This window comes from Echinops telfairi, unplaced genomic scaffold, assembly GCF_000313985.2.
Source record: "Echinops telfairi isolate 266 unplaced genomic scaffold, ASM31398v2 ScPeMD7_5;HRSCAF=22, whole genome shotgun sequence".
In the NCBI taxonomy this organism is placed as follows: Eukaryota; Metazoa; Chordata; class Mammalia; order Afrosoricida; family Tenrecidae; genus Echinops; species Echinops telfairi.
Window position 1 is genome coordinate 445940 of NW_022103901.1, and position 7785 is coordinate 453724.

The following is a 7785-nucleotide window of genomic DNA, read 5'->3' on the forward strand; positions in this document are numbered from 1 at the left end:
GATGTCTTGTAGGAAGTCAATCTTGCAAGCTGAAGCAGGGAGCTGCTAAGGCAGCTGCACCCTGGTGTGACCATCACAAAGGAAGAGACCGAAGAACTAGAAAGGCGAGGCTCACCACCCGTTTATCCCTCCGCCTTTTAATTAGCCCCACATGTGATTATCAGCCAGGTTGGCACAATTAACTAACTCACCCTCCCATATGCAGGCCTGCCAGGAGGGGGAGCGCAGGTGGAGAACTTCCAAGGCCCTGGGCTCCTGTGTGGGCTTGGAGACCCCTGGGCTCCACAAGGAAGTCTGGGGATCAGGAGGACGAGCCCCCTGTGGGTTTGAAAGGTTTGTCCCCTGAGAGGAAACCCCCCAGGACTCCTGGGAGGCCCTCAGTGCCCACCACTCAGACATTTGGGTGAGCGGCCCTCCTGGGGCTCCCCTTAGTTTCAATGAGATCAACTGGAAAGTGGGGTGGCCTGGGCCCGCCCACTCCGGGGGCCCAGAATGTGTGGACTCTGAAGGACCTTGAGAGGACAGCTGAGAGCGGCGAGCCCGGTGGCAGACTGGGACCCGTGCCCGACCTCGCCAGGTGCCCCATGCCCTCCTCCTGGAGCTGCAGTAGAGCCAGGACCCCGTCCTCGCCCCTACATGGGAGCCTGCGGCCACCCTGCCTGCACCAAGCTCATCCAGCAGCAGCCATGCCCATGTTGCACCTCTGCACCCGGGTGGGTCATTCTCACTGTCTTTCAGCCATTTCCCCCCTTGCCCACTTCACAGACGGGAACCCCGAGCCCACATACGGGGGCCTGAAACTGAGCCCAAAGGGTCTCTGAGGCATGGTCAAGTGGGGCTGCAGACCACAATGCCCGCCCTCGGGAGCGGACGCCCAGCATGCCCTCAAGAGTGGGGGTCCCAGGGTGCAGGAGGTGTTGTTTGCTCGCAGGGCGGTCTTCCTTCTCCTGGGCCAGCGGCCGTCCACACTCATACGGTTGCACTAATCTAGATGTGCAGAGCACCTGGGTCGGGTTTCTGGAGGAGTCAGATTCTGTTTACATGCCAGGTCTGAGTATGAGCTCACGGAGGGAACCAACTCCAGCCTCCTGGGAGCCTGCAGCATGCGTGCTGCCCGCCAGGGGCCCATGGAGTCGCCAGCATGCTACCAGTGGGCCTTCTGCCTTGATTCCCCCAGCAGTGAAGCAGCAATGGCCCCAGGAACTCTATAAAGATGGGAATCTCCCAGACAAACACTAGGGGACCATCCCCCCCGCCCCGACTGCTTAAGATGTGGGTTCCCAGCCCAGGGGCACAGCCCCAGGCCCGGCTTCCATGAGACCCCAACTGAGTCCTCCTGATGGTTTCTTGTCCCTACTGGCCTCTTGCCCCACAGAGCAGGCCTATGGCCAGCAGCACTTACCTCTGACTGAGACCAGCCCCCTAGAGGGGCTAAGCTTAGTCTGAGGGTCCCTCCTCTCAGAGAGAAGCCCACCTGCCCCTGCGTCTGATCCAACAGCCTCCAGGTGAGAGCCCCCAACACCAAACCCACTGCCAGCACTGACTCACAGCGCCCCCTGTGGGTTCCCGAGACTGTTAACTGTTGACGGGAGGAGAAAGTCCCGTTGTTCTCCCTCTGAGCTGCTGGTAGTTTCGAACTGCCGACCATGAGGATCGCAGCCCGACGTGTAACCACTGCACCACCGGGGCTCAAAGGACAGAAGCAAAACCAAGTTTGTCTCCCAAACTGTTCCTCAGAGGAAAGTGGAGAATAAATAGCAAAATCCAGGAACTCCAAGGCGGGAGTTGGTGGGGAGGGGAGAAGAAGTGGGCAGGGGGCACACAATTGCCCATGTGAGCTTGTTACAGAGGCTTCATTCACAGCAGGCTGACCTGGAGGCAACTCAGCAGCGCCCCCTCTAGTGCCAGGGCCAGCAAGCTATGGCCTCAGGCCGGCTCCGCCAGCTGCCCACTCTCGTAGACAAAGTTTTCTTGGAACACAGCCAGGTGCGCGCATTGCTTGGCTGCACCGGGGCTCGACAGCAGAGCTGAGAGCACTGATGCTCAAGACGGGCGGCTCACAGAGCCTAGGCGCTGAGCGCTGGCTGTTTAGCTTCCTGTGGCGTGGAAGCTCGGGAGCGGAAGGCTCGGGCATGGGAGAACGGGAGAGAGAGGACTCATTTCACAGTCGAGGAGGCCTAAAGGCAGAGTCAGGGTGTCACACCACACTGGGCATGCTCCCAGAGTGCCGTGGCTGGTGAATGAGACCGTAATTCTCAGTGGTCTGGCAGACCCGGACCAGGTGCACCTCCGTAATGGGACATGATGTAATCACCTTGCATGATGTGATCTGGTGTGAGCAGAGGTTAAAGGAGCGTTTCCTTGGAGTTGGGGGAGAGGCAGGCCTGCCTTTTAGATACACGGATGCCCCAACAAAGCTCTTGTGCACTCGCTCTCTGGATCCTGCTCTTGTCCTCTGACCTTCAGTTCCTGGGACATGAGCCAGCAGAACTCGGACTAGCCAGCCTCCCAGCTACAGGAGCCGTTCTTGAGGACTGTGAGGGGCATTTTCTGGACGTGTCTCTGTGTGTCCACACACACGCTCCACTGGTTCAGCTCCTTGGAAGAGCCCAGGCTGAGACTCAGAGGACCCTTCCCCTCTCTCCTGGTTCGGGGGGCGGGGGCGGGGTGCTGGCTGCATTCCTCAGCTTATGGCTGGGTCACTGCCATCTCACCCCGTCATCACATGGTCAGATTGCACCCGACCGGCCATGCCAGTGCTACCTCAGGGCAACTGACACCACCTTCAAAGGCCAGTTTCCAAAACAGGTCACCGTCCCAGATGTGGGAGCTAAGGCTTTAACACAGCCGCTTGAGCACCGCCAACCCACAATGCCCACTGCCTTTCCGACTGCCAGTGACCCTTTGTGTAGAAGGGCCTCACCTCCGCGGTCGAATGAACCCCTCGTGGAGAGTGCAGAACTGTTCCGTGGGTTTCGGAGACTAACTCTTTGGGGGAGTAGAAAGCCTCATCTTTCTCCCAAGGAGTGGCTGGCGGTTTCAAACTGCTGACCTAGTGGTTAGCAACCGAACATGTAGTACACTACACCACCAGAGTGACAAGGCTGTAAGTCTTTTTTTTTTTTTTTTAATTTTAAAAAATCATTTTATTAGGGGCTCTTACAACTCTTATCACAATCCATACATCAATTGTGTAAAGCCTGTTTGTACATTAATTGCCCTCATCATTCTCAAAAATTTGCTCTCCACTTTTTAAATCAAAATCCTGACCTCCTTCTTGCCCTCCCTGGGTTGGTGGCTTTTGCTACGCCTTGTGCTATGTGTAATTGAGGGCCTGCCAAGGAGGACGGTGATGAACAGACAGCGTGGAGTTTAAGACTTGCTTTTAAGTGACGTTTGTATGGATTGAATCCACTGCATCAGCCTTTCCTACCTAGGCCACTGAAGTTCTCAGGAGAAAGAGAAAACAAGCCTTATAGCTTCCCTTTCGGCCTTACATCTTTGTACCTGTTCTCTCATTTGCTTAAAATGTCTTTCTTCCCATCTCCCCCCAGGTACTCATTCCCTCTCTCTCCAGCTCTCAGCTTTTCAGTCGTTTGCTCTGGAAACCAGGGTCACACCTTGTCCCTGCTCACATGGCCTCCTGTGCCTCTTTTTTTTTTTTTTTTAGATTGAATTCTTTCTCACTTTTCTTTTTTCTTTTCTTTTCTTTTTTTTCTTTTTTAACATTTTATTAGGGGCTCATACAACTGTTATCCCAATCCACACACACATCAATTGTGCAAAGCGCATTTGTACATCGTTTCTCAAAACATTTTCTCTCCATCTCCATCTAAACCCCCGACACCAGGTCCTCATTTTTCCCCTCCCTCCCTGTTCCCCCCTCCCGCATGAGCCCCTGATAGTTTATAAATGGGTATTTTGTCATATCTTGCCCCGTCCGACGTCTCCCTTCATCCACCTTTCGGCCGGCCGGCCCCCAGGGAGGAGGCCACACACAGTTCCATGCAATCGGTTCCCTCCCAAGGCTGTAAGTCTTTATGGAAGCAAACTGCCCCATCTTTCTCCCACAGAGAGGCTGCCGGCTTCTTTCAACCTCTGTTCCCAGCTTAACCACTGTGCCACCAGGCCTCCTCTGAGCCCACAACAAGCACCCCCTAACCCAAGCAACCCTATAGTAGAGGGCAGAGCTGCCCCGTAGGGCTCCTGAGGCTACATCTTTCTCCTGAGGAGTGGCTGGTGGTGTTTGAACCGCCGACCCTGCAGTTAGCTGCCCAATTCCTAACCCACAGTGCTCCCAGGGCTCCCCTGAACCCTAATCCTGACTCTTGATAGAGAAAGTTAGCTGACCCCAGAGCCAGGAGCTGATGAACCGTGGACAGCCCGTGCAGTGGATTCAGACTCAACCCTGAAACGGAACAACTCCACACACCCAGAGGGCCCCTCACAGTGGTGGAGGGGTGAAGCCAGCTGTCTGGGAGTCCAGGGAAAGGGTGGTGAGGGGGAGCACGGGGTACATAAGACCTAACTTGCATTGTGGTGGCAATTGTACTCTGAGCACCTCGTTCATCTCAGGCCACTCAGTCGCACAACTTGAGAGAAGGGACTCTGCTACCGCCGCCCTACCAGAGCTGCAGGTCACTGTTGGCCTGCTAACTGCAACGTCGGCAGTTCAAGCCCACCAGCGGCTCCCAGGGAGCAAGATGAGGCTGGAAGCTTCCATAATGGTGCCAGCCTGGGAACCCCTATGGGGCAGCTCTGCGGCAGTGGGGTTGGGGTTGTCTGTAAATTACACTTCAGTTACCCCTAGAAGGGCTACCAGCCTGAGCCCCCCACAGTGTGGTTGGCAGCGTGGCCCCCAGGTCTTCAGGCCATGAGGCCGGGGCAGCAGTTCCAGAAGAGACTCCTATAAGGGTAGGGGGCCCACACGTAGGTTCTCCCCCACCCCCACCCCTGCTGAGCCCCGGAGCCAGGCAGCGTGGCCACTCTGGAACAGGGAGGGCAGCCTGCTGTCCCGAGTCCCTGTCTTCAGAGGAAGTATGATGGTCCCCTGGGCCAGGATAGGGCCTGCAGCATGGCAGGGCTTGGTGGCAACAGGAGCGCCTGCAACCAGGTGAGGGCAGGGCCATCGTCACTCTCTGGCCCAGGGCTACTGCTTCAGCTGCCTCTCTGCTCGCCCCACTAAGTCCTGCAGGGTAAACTGAGGCAGGACTCCCAGCTCAGTCCTCACAGGCTCCCCCAGAGAGAGCCCTGCTGTGGCCTTGTCTGTAAAGTGGGTGTGCCCATCCAGGGCTCCGGGTGTGTGTGGCACCGCCCCCAGCCTGTCGCCTACAAAGTGGGCAGACATGGGAGGAAATGGGTGGGACATCTTGTGAGAAGGACCGCCAACGTGAGCCTGTGTCCTTAGAAGAACAGCGGTGAGAGACTGGCTGGGCACAGGGGGGCCACAGACCTCCCTCTGCGCAAACGGTGCATTGGGAGCGCAGTAAGCACGGTGAGTGCCTGACTGCCCAGAAGCAGTGGGCCCTGCTGACCAGGACTGGGCTGAGTCCTGCCCTGTGGAGAGACCCTGGGCTCCAGAGGCTGAGGGTCCATTGGTTAGGGCGCCCCAGCACCTGGGCTGAGCAGGCCCGGAGCCTGGTCTCCAACTCCTGCTGCATTTCTTCCCTCTGCCTCTTTCCCACGGGAACAGAGTTCAAGTCACAGCGTCACACCCTCACAGCCCTCACAGCCGCTTACTCTGCGCCCAGGGCCAAGGTGTTTCAAGGGGTAGGAAGGTGTTTGTTTTGACACATTAGTTTCTGGTCCCAAACAATGGGGAAGAGGTGGAGAGAATTTGAGCCTGTCTCCTCTCTGCCTCAGCTTTGTTTATTTGTGAGTTTTATTGCTGAGTGAAAGTTTACAGAGAAATCGGGTTTCCGTTCAACATCTCAGGCTTTATTGTAAGAGGTCAAGGTTGAAAGCAGCACCCCCACCCCTCCTTCCTTGTGAACTTCACCTGGGAGGTCTGCTGTCTGTGATCCCACAGGGCCAGGGCCAACTGCCCTTCAGAGTGTGTGCTTTCCAGGGTCACTGCCCACTGTGCAGGCACCTGGCTCTTGTTTGATCCAGGCAGGGGGTGGGGGGTGGGGGGTCAGTCCCAGGTTTGAAATGAGACTAAAGGCTCGGGCGTCCGACCAATCTCTATCAGACCCCTCAGCCTGGTCTCTTTGTGAGTTACAATTTCATCGCACAGTTTCCCCCTACTCTATCCAGAACCCTCTATTGTGACCCCTCTTGGAGTGACTGGGGCACCACCTACAGAAGTAGAAAGCCTATCTTTCTTCCTGGAGCCGCTAGGGGGTTCCGAACTGCTGACCTTGCAGTTAGGGTTAGCAGCCCAACATGTAAATTCCTATACCATCAGGACAACTCAATTTAATAATAGATTTCATCTAATAATTCTATCTAAAGTATTGTAATTTAACCTATAGTGTTTTAACATATCGAGCTATTTAACATTCTTTTTATATACAATTTTTGTTTATATAGAAATGTGACCTCAAAATAATATCTTAAAGTGACAGCGCATCTCAATTTGCACAGGTCACTTTTCAGTGCTTAGTAGCCACGTGTGGCTGGTAGCCACCAGATTGGACAGTGCAAGTCTAGAAATAATCAGGATACATCTCAGTCCCCAGCTACCATGGAAGAGGACACACCCCCCCCACGCCCCCACAGCTTTGCCACACGCCTATCCCCTACTCATGAAAAGGCAGTTAATAAAAGGAACGCCAAGGCTGGCCTGGCTGGACGCCCCAGGATACACTACCATTGTGCCAAGGGCTTTACAGGCTCAGAGAAACAAGCCATGAGCACTTACAAGCCCTGTGCAGACCCCTGGGCTTGCCTTCCCCAAGCGCACAGACGGATGGGCTGGCCTGGCCAACAACACGTGTTACTGCAGCTGTCGCATGGCCCTGGGCACACTGGCCTCTGAGATGCTGCTTGCTTTCCTTCGCCACCGGCAGTGAGCTGGCCATCAGGAAAGACCTGGAGTCCTTTGACTCTTGCTGGACCTTCGCCGGCGTGAGCCTCAGTTTCCTCCTTGTGTTTGTCTCAGACGGTGTAGCGGTTACTCCCCGGGCTGGGACCCTGCAGCTCCCGCTGGGGATCCAAGGCAGTTGGCGCCCCACCCCGCGTCAGCACCCAGAGGCTGGAGACTCGGGGAGCGAGGTCACGTGAAGCGCTCGCTAGGCGTCAGCCGCTGAGCTGGAGCCGCCCAGGCTGCGGGGTGGCAGCCAGGCAGAGGGAAGGGCCCCAGGAGGGAAGTAGGGTTCCCCTGAGCACCAGCGCCAGGACAGAGTGGAAGCGGGGCGATGCGTCAGTGACTGACTAGCGGGGCGACGTGAGGGATCGGGTGAGGAGGCCACCGCGGAGGGGTCGCCCACGTACTGTGCAGAGGGTCCCCAAGGGAATGAACCTTCGGGACCGAAAGGCTCGGTCAACCGCGAGCCCGCCTCCTCGGACCTCTCCTCGCCCAACCCCGCCCCGCCCCGCCCCCTCAGGATCTAGCCCCGCCTCTAAGGCACCGCCCACTTGTCCGCCTCCTCCAGGCCTGCTCCGACCCGCCCTTGCACCGTGCGCGGGCGGGCTTCCAGCTCGCCATTGGCCGGGCTCTCAAGTACGCCGCCTCGCTATTGGCCGACAGCCTTCAGGTGGAGCGCTCGCGAGTGGTCGGAAGCGGTTGCTTCCGCCCCCCACCTGGGGCGCGGCGCGCGATTGGCCGGTACGGTCACGTCTTCT